Here is a 17,296-nt window from a genome sequence, read left to right on the forward strand (position 1 = left end):
AAACGAGTGATGTGCCTAAGCATAGCGGGCATAATCCTTCACAAAGGATTCAACGTTCTTACAGCAACAGTGTATTGGTGTCAGGTTAGAAGTTGCTAACTCAACAGCAGATTCTTGCATACTTGAAAATAGCTTCACAGTGTCAAAAGTTACAAAGATGATTGACAGCTGTCTCCGGTCCTGCTCTGTTCGAATCTCACCAGTCCTTTGCAAGGCTTCGGATACAAGTATCAACTGTAACCTTCATCCGTAACTGCACCGCTGCTCCGCAGGTTCCTGTGTTATTTAAATTATTCTAAAATTGGACCATGCCTGATGTGTAAGCTAGCTCACAATGAAGATGTTATGGTTGTCTTGGTAACACTATTCTTAAAGCGTATAATTCAAAAACCAAGCAAAGAATAAATTCTGTCATCACAGGCTCTGTATTTTTTGAATTATACTGTTGTAATATTTGTCCATTTAATTGATAAAACTACTTATTATGTGATATACAACATCTATTTTTATTATGCATATCGTCTTTTTGTGTCCTGCATTTTGAACTAACATCAGCATATCTGAAATAAAATATAGGGTATTTTAGCAGAGGTGTTCACAAATATCTCTAACAATTTCCTATAAATATTGATTGATCACTATTTATATTTAACAGCATGGATTATATTTGGTTTCAACTCATACGGGGTTATGCAATACATAATTGCCATACTGACTCTCAGCTGTTACTGTACAACTAAGCTGGTCAGCTTGATCAACATTTCACGATGATAGATTTACAGAATAACATACAATGAAATGTAGCAAGGGAAAGGAAGATTTCGCTAAGAAAATTGTGCTTTCTGTGCATTGAGAAACAGCATTGAAAGGTAAAGGCACTAAATTTCGAAAAGGGATTGGCAAAATTTGCAGACAACTTATAAAGAATTACAGAAGGCACATTTGATAGTACATTATTTTGATTCTGAAAGACCTCAGTATGCAATCTTATGAAATCAATTAACAAAAATAAGAACGGGAAAGAAGCAGTTTGAAAAATGAAATTTTCGTTCTTACCTCAAACAAAATCTCGGATGTCAAGTTCATGTTACAAACTCACATTCTCATTCAAAGCTGCTACGGATCTGCCTTCCTAGAAGACATGTTTTCTCCCCTTCTCCCCTGCTGCTCTCGAGATGAGCTCACTCCGCCCACACACGGAGCTGTTAAATCTCCTGTAGCTATGCAATAACCATCCCCTTGCTCACAGTTTTGCTCGTGATGCTGGAGCGCCAGCTGATGAGTGCAAGACCATTGGCTGCTGGATCTTTAAAGAGCCGTTACACCTGCAGCAGGCTAGGATTTTCATTCACAAGCTTTCAACAAAGGATGCGCTTATCCACCTTAAAGCAGTGAACTTATTATCTGCTAATATGAATTTTTAACCTATGTTCTGACTAACTAATGTAAACCTCATAACAAAAATAAACCTGGAATGATTATACACACTCAGTTTCCTAATATAAAGCCTGGTTAAAAACGTGCTACCTAAGGCAACCTGAAATCATTATTAGATATCTGTCACATGATTAATATCAAATTTATAGTTGTATATTTTATATTTCATGATCAAAGATAAAATGATCAAAAGTTATCACATACCGTACTGTGCAAATGTGTTAGGCACATATATATAGCTATGGAGTCTAAGACTTTTGCACAGTACTGTAGAAATTTTATGTATTGCTACTGCAAAAAAAAACCCCAAATTTCATGACATAGGTGAGTGCTGATAAACCTGCTTCTGATGCGGGTCTCTATTGTGGACTGAGAGTGGGAAGTGGGCAGGGAGAGGGGGATCATGGTTGGCAAAAGGGGAAGGGAGTGGGAGGCACCAGAGAGACATTCTGTAATGATCAAAAAAAAAATTGTTAGGAACCTAATGACCTTGCCTGGTGTTTCAGGGCTTGGGTGTGTTTGCACCCACACCACTGGCAACCCTTGTCTCACTCCTGTACCACACCCCTCCTGCAGTGCTCTACACACTCCAATCCCAACATCCTTTGCTCCCATCAGATTTACAAACCCGCTCTCTGCTCCACGTTGGCAAATACAGTACTGTGCAAAAGTCTTAGGCACCCGAGCTACAGGTATATATATATGTGCCAAAGACTATTGCATAACACTATATATCTAATTTAAGAAATATCAAGGTTAATTGTTAGTTGTAGAGCATGTTAGTACGACAAATAGAGAGACAATTCTTGGAGGATGGAGCATATTATCATTAACATTCGACAGTTACAGTAATGCTTTGCAGTGCCACTGGATTGAGTTCAATTCCCACTGCTGTCTGTAAGGTGTCTGAACACTCTCCCGATGACCTTGTGTTTTTCCTCCCACATTCCAATGACGTACGGGCCAGTGAGTGGAGGGCATGCCAGGTTGGCATCAGAAGCATGGCCACCAGCACAAACTTGGACTGTGTTGGTCACTGAAGTAAATGGTGCATTTCACTGTATGTTTTGTTGCTTCGATGTTCGTGTGACAAACAAAGCTAGTTTAGAGATACAGCACGGTAACGGGCCCTTCCCGCCCAATGAGCCTGTGCCACCCAATTACACCCATGTGACCAATCAGCTGTCAAACCCGTACGTCTTTGTGGGAATACGGGAGGAAACAGGACAACCCTGAGGAAACCCTAACGGTCACGGGGAGAATGTACAAACTCCTTAAACAGGCAAAGATCCTACAAAAGGTAGTGGATTTAGCCCAGAAAATCACAGGTAAAACTCTCGCAACCATTGGGCACATCTCAATGAAATGTTGCCATCAAAAAGCAGCATCCATCCTCAAAGATCTCCACCATCCAGGCCATGGTCTTTTCTCGCTACTGCCATCAGGTAGGAGGTACAGGAGCCTCAGGACTCACACCACCAGGTTCAAGAATAGTTACTAACCTCACCCATCAGGCTTTTGAACAAAAGGGGATAACTACACTCATTTCTTTTAACTTGTTATTTCATGCTTGTTATTTATTGCTATTTATTCATTTATTATCCACATTTGCACAGTTTGCTTCCAGTTTACAGATCCTGTTTACAGTTACCATTCTAAAGATTTGCTGAGTTTGTCCACAAAGTGTCTCAGGGTTGTATGTGGTGACATGTATGTACTCTGATAATAAATTTTACTTTGAACTTTGAAGTGAAATGTAGAGAACTGGAGGGTTATGTCGGAGCTAGATGTTTAGAGTGAGTAGGTTAACACCATATGTGGAACAGTACTGTAATGTTCAATGTTTTATGTCCTCGAACCCTAATCGGTGATCGCTGGTACTACAAAACGATGCACGAACTACAACGCTACCATATTCTTATATAGTAATACGTTGCCAAGCACAAACTCCTTCCAGACAGCGGCTTCATTGAACCCAGGTCACAAAAATTGGCTAATGAATGTTTTTTGTACTTATTAATATCCTCATAGATAAGCACCAGATAATACTGGGCTCCCACTGCCAAAACAGCCTTAAAGAAGGTAAGTTAACAGCAACAGGACTATAAAAAGGGTAGATGCAAGCACACTTTTTCCACGAAGCACTGTCATAATTTTATATATTGCACTATACTACTACTGTAAAAAAACACATTTCATGACATATATGAGAGATGATAAACCTGATTCTGATTTGGGTCTCTATTGTGGACTGAGAGTGGGAAGGGGGCAGGGAGAGGGGAGTCATGGTTAGGAAAATGGGAAGGAAGAGGGAGGGAGCAGGAACTACCAGAGAGACATTCTGTAATGATCAATAAACCAATTATTTGGAATCAAATGATTTTGCCCGGTGTCTCAACCTGGGTGTGTCTGCACCTGCGCTACCCCCTGCCCCTGGCGCTCCTTCTCTGCCACCTGTCCCACACCCCTCCCACGACACTCCACCCTCACCATTCCCAACCTCCTTTGCTCCTGCCAGATTTACAAACTTCGTGGGAAGCACTAGAGAAACATTCTGTAATGATTAATAAAACAAATGTTTGGAATCAAATTACCTTGCTTGGTGTCTCAGGGCTGGGTGTGTCTGCACCAACACCACCTCCCCTACCCCTGGCACTCCTCTGCCACCTGTCCCACACTGTTCCTGTGGCACTCCACCTTCGCCATTTCCAGCATCTTTTGTTCCTGTCAGATTTACAAACCCGCTCTCCTCTCCATGTCGACAAATACAGTACTGTGCAAAAGTCGCAGGCACAGCTCAGTGTTGAGGTGAGTGAAGTTCAATTTCGAGTTTGAGGTCACTTGACTGTAGATGTATACAACCAAATGAAACAACATTCCCCCAGACCACAGTGCAGCCATACAGCATGTATCACACACAGCACATAAACCAAAATATTATACTAAAAATAAGCTAATAAAATAGAATTCAAAATGCATGTAGTAAAGCACAGTAAAATAGGTGAACAGTAGGTAGCTCGCTGTCCTAGTGATGGGACCTCAGTGGTGTCAGAGCATTCATTAGTCTCGCAGCCTGAGGGAAGAAGCCATTACCCAGTCTGGCAGTCCTAGTCCTGATGCTCCTGTACCTCCTTCCTGATGGTAGTGGGTCAACGAGATTGTGGGATGCATGGTAGGAATCCTCAACAATGCTTTTGGCCCTTCGTCTGCTCGCTCCCGTATTCATTAAGGGGCAAGGAGACCCCTATGATCCTCTCGGCAGTTTTTACTACCCTTGGTAGGATCTTGGGGTCTGATGTCTTGCAGACTCTGTCCCACCCAATGACGCAGCCAGACAGGACACTCTTGATGGTGGTCCTGCAGAAAGTTGTTAGAATGGGTGGGGGGCAGAGAGCTTTGCATGCATCACTGCCTCAGTCTCCTCAAAAAGTGTAGATGGTGCTGTTCCTTCTTGGCTCGTGAGGAAGTCTTGAGGGTCCAGGTTAGATCGTCCACTTAAGTGCAGACCAAGTTCCTGATCTCCCTGTGAACTGGTTTGACATGTTTAACCAACTGGTCTGTATGCAGTGATTAGCAAAATCAATACGGGGTCTGAGTCCCTGGGGTGTAAGCTCCACAAACGTTGCTATAAACCAGGTCTAATAAATTCTCTCCTCTGCTTGTGAAGTTGACGTGCCAGCAGGACTTTGGCAGGACTGTTTTTAAGTTGGCATGGTTGAAGTTGCAGATTGTGCCGTTGAGCTCCTGATGCGCTTGTCCAGCACGAGCACGGGTTGGGGCGGGGGAGGTGGTTTGATATAAACTACAATAATCACAATGGCAGTGAACTCCCTCGATAAGTAGAAGGGCCTGCACTTCACCATTAAAAGTTTGTGATGTTATCCACATTGGTCCAGGAGACTGATGGTTGAAGGGTAATAACTGTTCCTGCACCTGATGGTGTGGGACCTGACGCTCCAACACCTCCTGCCCAATGGCAGCAGCAAGATGAGAGCAATGTATGGATGGTGGGGTCCTTGACGATGGACGCTGCTTTCTTGTGGCAGTGCTCCTTGGGGACATGCTCAATAGTGGGGAGGGCTTTGCCTGTGATGGACTGGGCTGCAGCCACCACTTTTTGTTGGTTTTTCTGTTCCGCCCAAAGGTTTAATGGCCCAGGACGCCAGGAGTGAGCTGAAGACTCTGGGGATACGCGTGGTGCAAAAGCAAGCCGGTTTTGTTTCTATTTTGGGGCTCTGGCGTGAAATGGATTTGTGGAAGGGTGCCACAGTAGTGTAGAGGTTAGTGAAACACTATTACAAATCGGGCACTCTGGAGTTCAGAGTTCAATTCCGATTTCACTTGTATGTTTGTCCCATGATCGCGTCGGCTTCCTCCCGCAATCCAAAGACGCATGGTTAGTAAGTTAATTATTCATTGTGAATAGTCCTGTGATTAGGCTAGTGTTACCTCCTTGGGGACCACAACCTTGTGGTGGTTTGGTGGCTTGTGTGCCTCAATAACCGGGAGAGCTATACTGGCTGGAGTCAGGGCTTTGTGCTTTGGCTCTTGGTAGGGTCACCCATGCCAAACAGGTCAAAGAGTAGAGGCCAGACTACGTCCATTGATCCTCCAGGTTTAGGGGTTCAGCTCAGGGTTAACAACCCTAACTGATGAAACAAAATTGTTACAGGAACACCAATGAAGAATCCTTCTACATTTGTGTGTGACTGTATTCCTGAGACTCCAGGGACTTGCATGACTGACGATAAACCAAGAGGAAGCTGCTGACACAAAGAAGGGAGACGTGAATGCTGCCAGAGATGGAGGACCTTCATTGCTGCCCTAAATGGCAGTGGCGTAACGGGCAAAAGAAGAAGACTAGAGTTAAATAGGTGGGTTGCTGGGTAATGCGGTTTGTTGGGCCGGAAGGGTCTGATCTGAGCTGCATCTCTAAATAAAATAAAATTTAAAAAATGAAGTTTAACCTGATGTCTTTTCTGATTTCTGACTACCCACAAGACTGTCATTTACATATCAATCACATATACAAGCTCATAATCAGAAGGATCAGAAACAAATACTTCAACTAACTGAAGAGGCTGCAATGGTGAACCACACTGTGGCAGTGATGTACCTGTTGACGTTCACATCTACCTGCATTTAGCCGGTCTCAGCCCTTTGAAACTGACTTCTCACTCTGGTAAAATGGTGGCAGTGACCAACGGCGACATCCTGCAGAGAGCTCACAAAATTACTAGATACACTTCTTCTTTTAAATGAGGTGTTCCCAAACACTTTTTATGCCATGGACCAACAACATTATGCCCCCCAGGATGGGAACCCCTGGTTCAAATATACTTCTCAACCGTGACCAATTGCAGCATGTAATTTCCATTTCAAAGATGTATTTTTGAGCCAACTAAGCAACCTGCGTTTTTGCCATCTCCCAGGGAATTTGGTGGGGATGAGACGGAACAGGAACCTATTATTCCACGTAGATTAAATCATCCAGCGAGATTAAAATTGACAGCGATAAGTGGAAACCGAACAGGTGTTCAGTGCCTGTCTGCCTGTGTTTGACCCCCCCCCCCACCCCCGCGTCTGCCTGCGGATGGCGCAGAAGTCTTGGGTCTAATGCTGAAAGGTTCGATTTCTCGGTGGGTCGTGGGCGTGGACCCGTGTTGCAGACCCTGCAGCTCATTATGCGATCCACGTGGTTTGATCAAGGTGTTTCAGCGCAAACTGGCTCTGTGTCTGTGGCCTGCAGCCATCGACGCGGGGCTGAACTGACTGACTCGGTCACAGTGGCCTGAGGCCATCGGCTTCTGGACCGGCTTCACTCCCCTCGGCGGCTCGTGGACGTGGCCTCGCTTTCGGGAACTCTGCGGTTTGATGTTAATGTTCTGTGTCTTAATCGCTCGCTTTTTGTTGGCAGCCCGATTTGTTCTTTTCTTCGCGTGATGCGTGCTTGATGGTCTTTGTTGTGTGGGGTTCTTCTTAAGCAGGTTTGATGATGCCTCGTTATTTCATGACTGCCTGCGGGAAGACGCTGTATACGATACATACCGTCATTGTTATGTGCTGTGTCGTACGATCTGGGTGATCATGGTCTTTCTACAGAAGTGATTTGCCATTGCCTTCTTCTGGGCAGTGCCTTTACAAGATGGGTGACCCCAGCCATTATCAATAATCTTCAGAGATTGTCTGCCTGGTGTCAGTGGTCACATAACCAGGGCTTGTGATCTGCACCGGCTGCTCATACGACCATCCACCACCTGCTCCCATGGCTTCATGTGACCCTGATCGGGGGGGATGAACAGGTGCTACACCTTGCTCAAGGGTGACCTGCAGGCTAGCAAAGGGAAGGAACACTTCACACCTCCTCTGGTAGAGACGTGTCTCCATCTCAACGGCCTTCTGTATACATAATTTGATAATAATTGTGCTTTAAAACTTTGAAACCTGAAACTTCATCATAAGTGACCATTGAAATTGTGTTTTTCCCCACCTGTGATTTAATTCATAATTTAGATGCAGGTGGTTTTTATAAGTTTAGCAGGTGTCTTGATAGAGGTGTACAAGAGGCATAGATTGAGTGGAGAGCCAAGGACTTTTTCCCAGGGCTGAAATTGACAATGTGAGGGTGATTGGAGGAAAGTAATGTGGGGGGGGGGGGGGATGTCAGGGGTAAATAAAGGAGGGGATGTCAGAGGTCAGTTCTGTACACAGAGAATGGTGGGTGTGTGGAACATCCTGCCAAGAGGTGCTGGTAGAGGCAGATACATTTGGGGCATTTAAAGAACCCTTAGATAGGCACATGGATGATTTAGAATGTCATGGTAATGCAGCAGTTAGCGTAATGCTATTACAGCACCAATGACCTGGGTTCAGTTCTGTCGCTGTCTGTAAGGAATATGTATGTTCTTCCTGTGACTGCATAGGTTTCCTCTGGGTGTTACGGTTTCCTCTCACAGTCCAAAAACATACCGTCACATGGGTGCAATTGGGTGGCAGAGGCTTGTTGGGTTGGATGGTTATATCACAGGTGGACAAACACAATTTCAGTGCCACTGCATCTGAAAGTGGAAACGCAAGGAGATTCTGGTTGTTAAGAAGGTGTGGGGCCATGCTTGCTTTCATCGGTCAGTGTGCTGAGTAGAAGAGGCAGGAAGTCATTCTGCAGTCATAAACACTTCGGTCAGATCCGTGGGGAAGTGTGTGCATTTCTGGTGGACCTGGAGGTTTTGGAGAGGGTGCGGAAGAGGTTTGCTCAGATGCTTCCTGGGTTGGAGAGTGTTAGAAATAAGAAGAAGTTGGACAAAGATGGGTTTCTTTCTCTGGAGCACTGGAGGCTGTCGAGAAACCTGACAGATGTTTATAAAATTCTGACAGACGTAGTCAGAAACACAAGATATTCTACGATGCTGGAAATCCATAGCGACCCACACAAATTGCCAGAGGAACTCAGCAGGTCAGCCATCTGTAAAAATGAATAAAGTTGATGTTTTGGGCCAAAGCTATTCTCTAGTCCTGACAATTTAATTAATTATCTCCATAGATGCTGCCTGACCTGCTGAGTTCTTCCAGAATTTTATATGTGTGACTCTAGACATAGTCAGAGTCTTTTTCCTGGGGTTGAAATGTCAGAATACTAGAGGATATAGATTTAAGATGAGAGAAACGTTTAGAGGAGATTTACAAGATAAATTTTCGTGTAATTTATTTTTTTATTCAAGTTCATCATCAAACAAACATTTCCATAAGATGTATTTCAGACATTGTACATACATATCATATAATCATATATATCACAAATCTCCACAAAGTATTTATCTGGGGTGTACACTTATAGAAACTTTTTATGCCATGGACCTCACCAATAACCGAGGGGTCAATGGACCCCAGGTTGGGAACCACTGCCAACTGTGTGTTGCTCTGAATGTCCAGTATCTGCAGAATCTTTTGAGTAGGTGATAGGTGAGACCATTTGAGAGGATATGTGGGTGGGCGTGTGAGGGGGGAGGAAACGAGAAGCTCAGAGGAGATGGGTGGAAGAGGTAAAGGTAGAATATGATAGGAAAGGATATGATCCTCTCCTCTCAAAATCTGATAGCAGAGGATAGTAGACCATGGAAGAAAGGGAAGGAGGAGGGTCACCAGATGCTGGGCAGGTGAGGAGAAGAGAAGAGGTGAGAGGGGAGCCAAAGTGAGTGCGAAATGGAAAAAGAGAGAAGGAGGAAGGGGTGGGGGGGGGGGGGGGGAGAAACTACTGGAATTTAGAGAAATCGATGTTCATGCCAAAAAGTTGAAGGCTACATAGACAGAATATGAGGTGTTGCTCCTCCACCTGACTTTGGCCTCCTTATGGAAGTAGAGAAGATCCTGGACAGACATGTCAGAATGGGAAATCAAATTGAAATGAGTGACCAATAGGAGAAGACGGAGCAAAGGTACTTAACAAGAGTGTACATCTAAGCTATAATATCGGTATGGTGGTAAGAGATGGAATTACATTTTTAGAAAGAGGTGACAGGGTCAGAGAATGTCAAGTCTGTGAGTGGAATTAAGAAATTACAAGCGTAAAAAATCAGTTATGGGAATCATATATGTATAGGCCTCCAAATAGATGCCAAGATGTGGGGTTGAGATTGCAAAGGGAACTGGAAAGGGCATGTAATAAGGGTAATGTCACAATTACAATGGGGGACTTCAGTATGCTAAGGAATTGGGATAATCAGGTTGGTGTCAGATCGCAAGAGAGGGAATTCGTTGAATGCCTACCAGATGGCTTTTTAGAGCAGCTTGTGCTTGAGTTTCCTCAGGGAAACTTAGATTCTAAGCCATCTTAGATTGGGTAAACACAAATTACACTGCAGATGCTGTGGTCAAATCAACATGTACAAACATGCTGGAGGAACTCAGCACGTCGGGCAGCATCCGTGGAAACGAGCAGTCAACGTTTCGGGACGAGACCCTTCATCAGGATTGGGTGTTGTGTAATAACCCAGATCTTATTAACATAAAGGAACCATTAGGAGGCAGAGATCATAATATGATCGAAGTCATACTGTAATTTGAGAGGGAGAAGCTTAAGTCAGATGTATCAGTATCACAATGGAATGAAGGGAATTACGCGGGCACGAGAGAGGAGCTCACCCAGGTGGATTGGAGGAGGTTACTGGCGGGTATGATGGCGGAACAGGGGTGGCTGAATTTTCTGGGAATAGTTAACAATGCATCTGATAGATATGTCCCATAGAAGAAAAAGTTCTCAAATGGTGGAGGCAGGCAACCATAGCCGACAAGAGAAGTTAATGACTACATAAAAGCCAAGGAAAAGGCAAATAATGTAGCAAAAGTGAGTGGGAGGTTGGATGATTGGGAAGTTTTTAAAATCCATCAAAAGGCAACTAAAAAAGCTTTGAGAAGGGAAGAGATGAAATATGAGGGCAAAGTGGCCAAAAATATAAAGCAGGATACTAAAAGTTTTCTCAGTTATATAAAGAATAAAAGGGAAGTGAGAGTTGAAATTGGTGAGGTAGTAACTGGGGACAAAGAAATGGCAAATGAACTTAATAAGTACTTTGCTTCAGACTTTACTGTGAAAAACACTTGCTGTATGCCAGGTATCCACGAGTGTCAGGGAGCAGGAGTGAGTGCCATTGCTATTATAAAGGAAAAAGTTCTAGGCAAACTGAAAGGTCTTAAGGTGGATAAGTCACCTGGATCAGCTGGTCTACATCCCAGGGTCCCGAGAGAGGGTGCTGAAGAGATAACAGATGCATTGGTCATGATCTTTCAAGAATAACTTGATTCTGGCATGGTCCCGGAGGAATGGAAAATTGCAAATGTCACTCCACTCTTTAAGAAGTTTGCAGATGATACTAAGATAGGTGAAGGGGTAGGTAGTGCTGATGAAGCGATTGCAGCAGGACTTAGACAAATTGGAAGAATGGGCTAAAAAGTGGGAGATGGAATATAGTGTTGGGAAATGTATGATAATGCACTTTGGTAAAAGGAACAATAGTGCAGACTATTATCTAAATGGGGAGAAAATTCAAACATCAGAGGTGCAGATGGACTTGGGAGTCCTCGTGCAAGACTCCCAGAAGGTTAACTTACAGGTTGGGTCTGTGGTAAAGAAGGCAAATGCAATGTTGGCATTTATTTCAAGGGGAATACAATATAAAAAGGAGATAATCAAAACTTTATAGATCACTAGTCAGGCTGCACTTGGTGTATTGTCAACAGTTTTTGGTGTCTTATCTCAGACAGGATGTATTGTCATTGGATAGAGTCCAGAGGAGGGTCACGAGGATGATTCTGGGAATAAGGGGGTTAACATATGAAGAGCATTTGGCAGCTTTGGGTCTGTATTCACTGAAATTTAGAAGAATACGTGGGGATCTCATTGAAACCTACCAAATGTTGAAAGAACTAGATAAGGTGTTTGTGGAGAAAATGTTTCCTATGGTAGGTGCATCCAGAACTAGAGGGCACAGCCTCAAAATTGAGTGGTGACTTTTTAGAACAGAAGGAAGGAGGAATTTTTTTTGCCAAGAAGTGGTGAAACTGGAATTCACTGGCACAAACTGCGGTTGAAGCCAAGTCCATGGGTGTATTTAATGCAGAAGTTAATAGATTCCTGAGTGGTCAGGGCATCAAGGGATATGATGAGTGGACAGGTGTATGGGGTTGAGTGGGATTCGGGATCAGCCATGATTAAATGGAGGAGCAGACTCGATGGGCTGAATGGCCTAATTCTACTCCTGTTTCTTATGGTCTTTATGATCATTACAAAAACTTAGTTGAGAGAAGAGTGGAAATGGCAGCTCACATTGCAGAGTTCATGTGTTATGGCGAGGGGCATAATTTTCAGGTGATTGGAGGAAAGTATTGGGGAGGGGCATGTCAAAGGTAAGTGGGAGTCGGGTTGGAGATACGTTTCTACCAAAGGAGGTGCTCCTTCCCTCTGCTAGCCTGCAGGTCACCCTTGGGCAAGGTGTAGCACCTGCTTAACTCCCAGATCAGGGTCGTATGAAGCCATGGGAGCAGCCGGTGCATATCACAAGTCCTGGTTATGTGACCACTGACGCCAGGCAGACAATCTCTGAAGCCAATGGCTGGGGTCACCTGTCTTGTAAAGACACTGCCCAGCAGAAGGCAATACAAACCACTTCTGCAGAAACAAAGACCATGATTGCCCACGTCATGCAACGATATGACACATAATGATAAAGATATTGTCAAAGTTAAGTTCTGTACACAGAGATTCATGGGTGCGTGGAATGGCCTGCCAGGGATGGTGGTAGAGGCAGATATTAGGAGCATTTAAGAAACTTTCAAATAGAAACATGGATGATAGAAAAATGGAAAACTATGTAGGAGGGAAGGGATAGATAGAGAAGGTTAAAGGTCAGCACAACAAACAGCTCTATTTCTAACTTTGATATATTTTTCCTTTTCAAGGTTCTTTTGAAGACCCTGACCTGGAGTTACACTCTGACTTTGGTTCTCTGTGGGAATGGGATCCGCTCTCACGGACTCAGGACCGGCTGCTTTTAGACATCCCAAGGACGTGGCCTGGGAGACTAGCGTGCCTTCAGGGTGTCGGATTTTCTTGGCTCTGGAGACGGGCTGATTCAAGGCCGGTGCCCCTGACTGAGGCGTCACAGGAGAACACGGAACATTGGGAGCAGCGGGTTGGCTGCCGTGGGCTGTGTGTCCAGAGCCCTGAGCCCTGAGGCCCACCCTCTGGGCGCGGAGCTCGGAAAAAGCAATGCAACAGACCCGTGACATCACATATCAGTGAATTGTTTGTTATGCCTCCCCTCTCGCTGTGGGACATCTCTTAGGGAGAGAGAGAGCCTGTGGTATGTTGAATTACCGGGTGAACGAGTAGTCTTTGGGATACTACAAGCCGGTGTCTTTATTGATGCTTTGCTGCACACTTGGGTGCTCGGCGGAGGGTGCCGATGCTTTTCTGCTGGTGGGGTGGGGTGGGGGGGGGGGGGTCATTGCTTTGCTGCTGAATGTGCATGGGGGGGAGCTGGGGGGGGCTTTGGGTTCAAATGTTTAACCGTCATTCATTAAATGTACATTTGGGCCTGTGCTGTGCTGTAACATAAGATGTTTTAGATGTGACAGAAAGAGTTGTCGAGGAAGTGGGAGAGTGGCAGCACTTAGGGAGAATGCCATTGCTGAACTAGGAGAGGAAATCTTGGAGGGCAATCCAGTGAGGCCACGTGGGTATAACTCAGGGATACGAAATATGCAATCACTCTCACGGCATTATGCTGCCGGCCTCCCAGTGGGAGTTGGAGGAAAGAGATAAGTAGGCAGATCATGTAAAAACAACATCGAGGTGCCAGCAGTGGAAAGGGTGAGCAGCTTCAATTTCTGAGGTGTCAATATCTCTGAAGATTTGTCCTGGGCCCAACATATCCTTGCAATTTCAAAAAAGGCAAGCCAGCAGCTATATTTCATTAGGAGTTTGCAGAGATTTTGTCTGTCACCAATTCTGTCACAGATTTCTGCAGGTGCACCGTTAGAGAGTATTCTGACTGGTTGCATCACGTCTGGGAAAGAGGGGCCACTGCACAGGATTGGTAAAAGCTGCAGAGGGTTGCAAACTCAGCCAGCTCCATCATGGACACTGCCCTCCCAGTGTCAAGGACATCTTCAAAAGGTGGCGGCTCAAAAAGGCGGCATCCATCATTAAGGAACCCCTCCCCCCATCATCCTGGACATGCCCTCTTCTCACTGCTACCATCAAGGATAAGATACGGGAGGCACATACTCAGTGGTTTAGAAACAGCTTCTTCACCTCTACCATCTGATTTCTGAGAGGACTATGAGCCCATAAAATTGCTACAGTACTGTGCAAGATTACTGAAAGCAACAAATACTGGACTGAGAGTGTTGTATTTGAATGCACGCAGCATAAGGAATAAAATGGACGATCTTGAAATTCAGCTACAGATTGGCAAGTATGACATTGAGGCCATCTCTGAAACTTGGCTAAAGGATGGCTGCCATAGGGAGCTGAATGTCCAAGGATATACGGTGTATTGGAAAGATAGGTTAGTAGGCAGAAGGGGTGGTGTGGCCCTGTGTAAGAGAAATAATGTTAAATCATAAGAAAGGGATGACATAACATCGGAAGGTGTAGAGTCTCTTTGGTTGAGTTAAGAAATGGCAAGGGTCAAAGGACCCTAATGGCAGTTGTATACAGGCCTCCAAACAGCAACCAGGATGTGGATTACAAACTACCGCAGGAGATTGAAAAGGTGTGTCAGAAAGGTAATGTCATAATAATCATTGGGGATTTTAACATGAATGTGGATTGGGAAAATCAGGTCAGTACTGGATCTCAAGAGAGAATTTGTAGAATGTCTAAGGGATGGCTTTTTAGAACAGCTTGTTGCTGAGCCCACTAGGGGATTGGTTGTGCTGGATTGGGTGTGTGCAATGATCCGGAGGTGATAAGCGAGGTTAAGGTTCAGGAACCCTTAGGGAACAGTGATCACAATCTGATCAAGTTCACTTTGAAATTTGAGAAGGAGAAACTAAATTCCAATATGTTGGTATTTCAGTGGAATAAAGGAAATTACAGTGGCATGAGAGGGGAACTGGCTAAGGTTGACTGGAAAGGGACACTAGCAGGAAGGACAACAGAGCAGCAATGGCTGGAGTTTCTGCAGAATATGAGAGAAGTGCAAGACAGATATATTCCAAATAAGAAGAGATTTTTGAATGGAAGAAGAACACTACCATGGCTGACAAGTGAAGCCAGAGCCAAAGTAAAAGCAAAAGAGAGGCCATACAAAGAAGTCAGAGCTAGTGGGAAGAGAAAGGATTGGGAAGCTTTTAAAAACTTGCAGAAGGAAACTAGGAAGGTCATTAGGAAGGAAAAGATGAATTATGAAAGGAAGCTTGCGAATGATATCAAAGAAGATACTAAAAGGTAAAAGAGAGTTGAGGGTAGATATAGGACCAATAGAAATGACGCTGGAGATATCATAATGAGACATGCAGAGATGGCAGAGGAACTGTATGTGTAATTTGCATTAGTCTTCACAGTGCAAGACATCTGCAGTATAATGGGCATTCAAGAGTGTCAGAGAAGTGAAGTATCAGTCATGAAAATTACAACTGAGAAGGCGCTCAGGAAGCTTAATGGTCTGAGGGTGGACAAATCTCCTGGACCTGATGAAATACACCCTCTGGTTCTGAAGGAAGTAGCTAGAGAGATTGCGGAGGCGATAGATTCTGGCATTGTACTGGATGACTGGAAAATTGCAAATGTTACTCCGCTATTTAAGAAGGGTGGGAAGCAGCAGAAAGGAAACTATAGACCTGTTAGCCTGACATCAGTGGTTGGGGAGTTGTTGGAATCGATTGTTGGGGATGAGATTAGAGTACCTGAAGGCACATGACAAGACAGGCCAAAACCAGTGTGGTTTCCTGAAAGAAAAATACTACCTGACTAACCTATTGCAACTTTTTGAGGAAATTACAAGCAGGGTAGACAAAGGAGATGCAGTAGATGTGGTGTACTTGGATTTTCAGAAGGCCTTTGACAAGGTGCCGCACATGAGATACTTAGCAAGATAAGAGCCCCTGGAAACAGGGCAGTTACTAGCATGGGTAGGGCATTGGCTGGTCGGCAGAAAACAGAGAGTGGGAATAAAGGGATCCTATTCTGGCTGGTTGCCAGTTACCAGTGGAGTTCCACAGGGGTTGGTGTTGGGACCGCTGCTTTTTACGATGTATGTCAATGATTTTGGACTATGGGATCAATGGATTTGTGGTTAAATTTGCCGATGATACAAAGATAGGTGGAGGAGCAGGTAGTGTTGAGGAAGTAGAGAGCCTACAGAGAGAGTTAGATAGTTTAGGGGAATGGGCAAAGAAGTGGCAAATGAAATACAATGTTGGCAAGTGTATGGTCATGCACTTTGCTGGAAGAAATAAATAGGCAGACTATTATTTAGATGGGGAGAGAATTCAAAATGCAGAGATGCAAAGGGACTTGGGAGTTCTTGTGCAGGATACCATAAAGGTTAACCTTCCGGTTGAGCCGGTGATGAAGAAGGCGAATGCAATGTTGGCATTCATTTCTAGAGGTATAGAATATAAGACCGGGGATGTGATGTTGAGGCTCTATAAGGCACTCGTGTGACTCGGAGTATTGTGTGCAGTTTTGGGTTCCTTACTTTAGAAAGGATATACTGACATTGGAGAGGGTTCAGTGAAGATTCACAGGAATGATTCCATGAATGAAAGAGTTACTGTATGAGGAATGTCTGGCAGCTCTTTATTTCCTGGAGTTCAGGAGAATGAGGGGGCATTTCACAGAAACATTCTGAATGTTAAAAGGCCTGAACAGATTAGATATGGCAAAATTATTTCCCATGGTAGGGGAGTCCAGGACAAGAGGGCATGACTTCAGGATTGAAGGATGTCCATTTAGAACTGAGATGCAGTGAAATTACTTTAGTCCGGGGGTGGTAAATCTGTGGAATTTGTTGCCATGAGCGGCTGTAGAGGCCAAGTCATTGGGTGTATTTAAGGCAGAGATAGATAGGTTCTTGAATAGTCAGGGCATCAAAGGGTATGGGGTGAAAGCAGGGGAGTGGGGATGACTGGAAGAATTGGATCAGCCCATGATTGAATGGTGGAGCAGACTCGATGGGCTGAATGGCCTACTTCTGCTCCTATATCTTATGCTCTTAAGTCTTAGACATCCTAACTATATATATATATGCCTAAGAGTTTTGCATAGTACTGTATACACTGAGGGAAAATCCACATCTTTCATGTACAGTACCCATACCAGGCAGTGATGCAGCCAGTCAGGATGCTCTCAGTTGTG

At 44.4% G+C, this 17,296-nt stretch overlaps 1 protein-coding gene across 9 annotated transcripts in view; it reads right to left on the minus strand.

Moving 5' to 3' along the window:
- LOC140721728 (cAMP-regulated phosphoprotein 21-like) overlaps nucleotides 1–17,296 on the minus strand; it is a 342,335-nt gene that overhangs the window by 239,436 nt on the left and 85,603 nt on the right. Inside the window, exon 1 of one of the 9 annotated variants that reach the window (XM_073036619.1) lies at nucleotides 1,057–1,206. The exons of the other annotated variants lie outside the window; for them this stretch is intronic. The gene's annotated coding sequence lies outside the window, so the exon portion shown is untranslated. Of the gene's footprint in view, nucleotides 1–1,056; nucleotides 1,207–17,296 lie in introns of those variants that run through there. 9 annotated transcript variants of the gene reach the window in all.

This window comes from Hemitrygon akajei, chromosome 1 (assembly GCF_048418815.1).
Source record: "Hemitrygon akajei chromosome 1, sHemAka1.3, whole genome shotgun sequence".
Lineage (NCBI taxonomy): Eukaryota > Metazoa > Chordata > Chondrichthyes > Myliobatiformes > Dasyatidae > Hemitrygon > Hemitrygon akajei.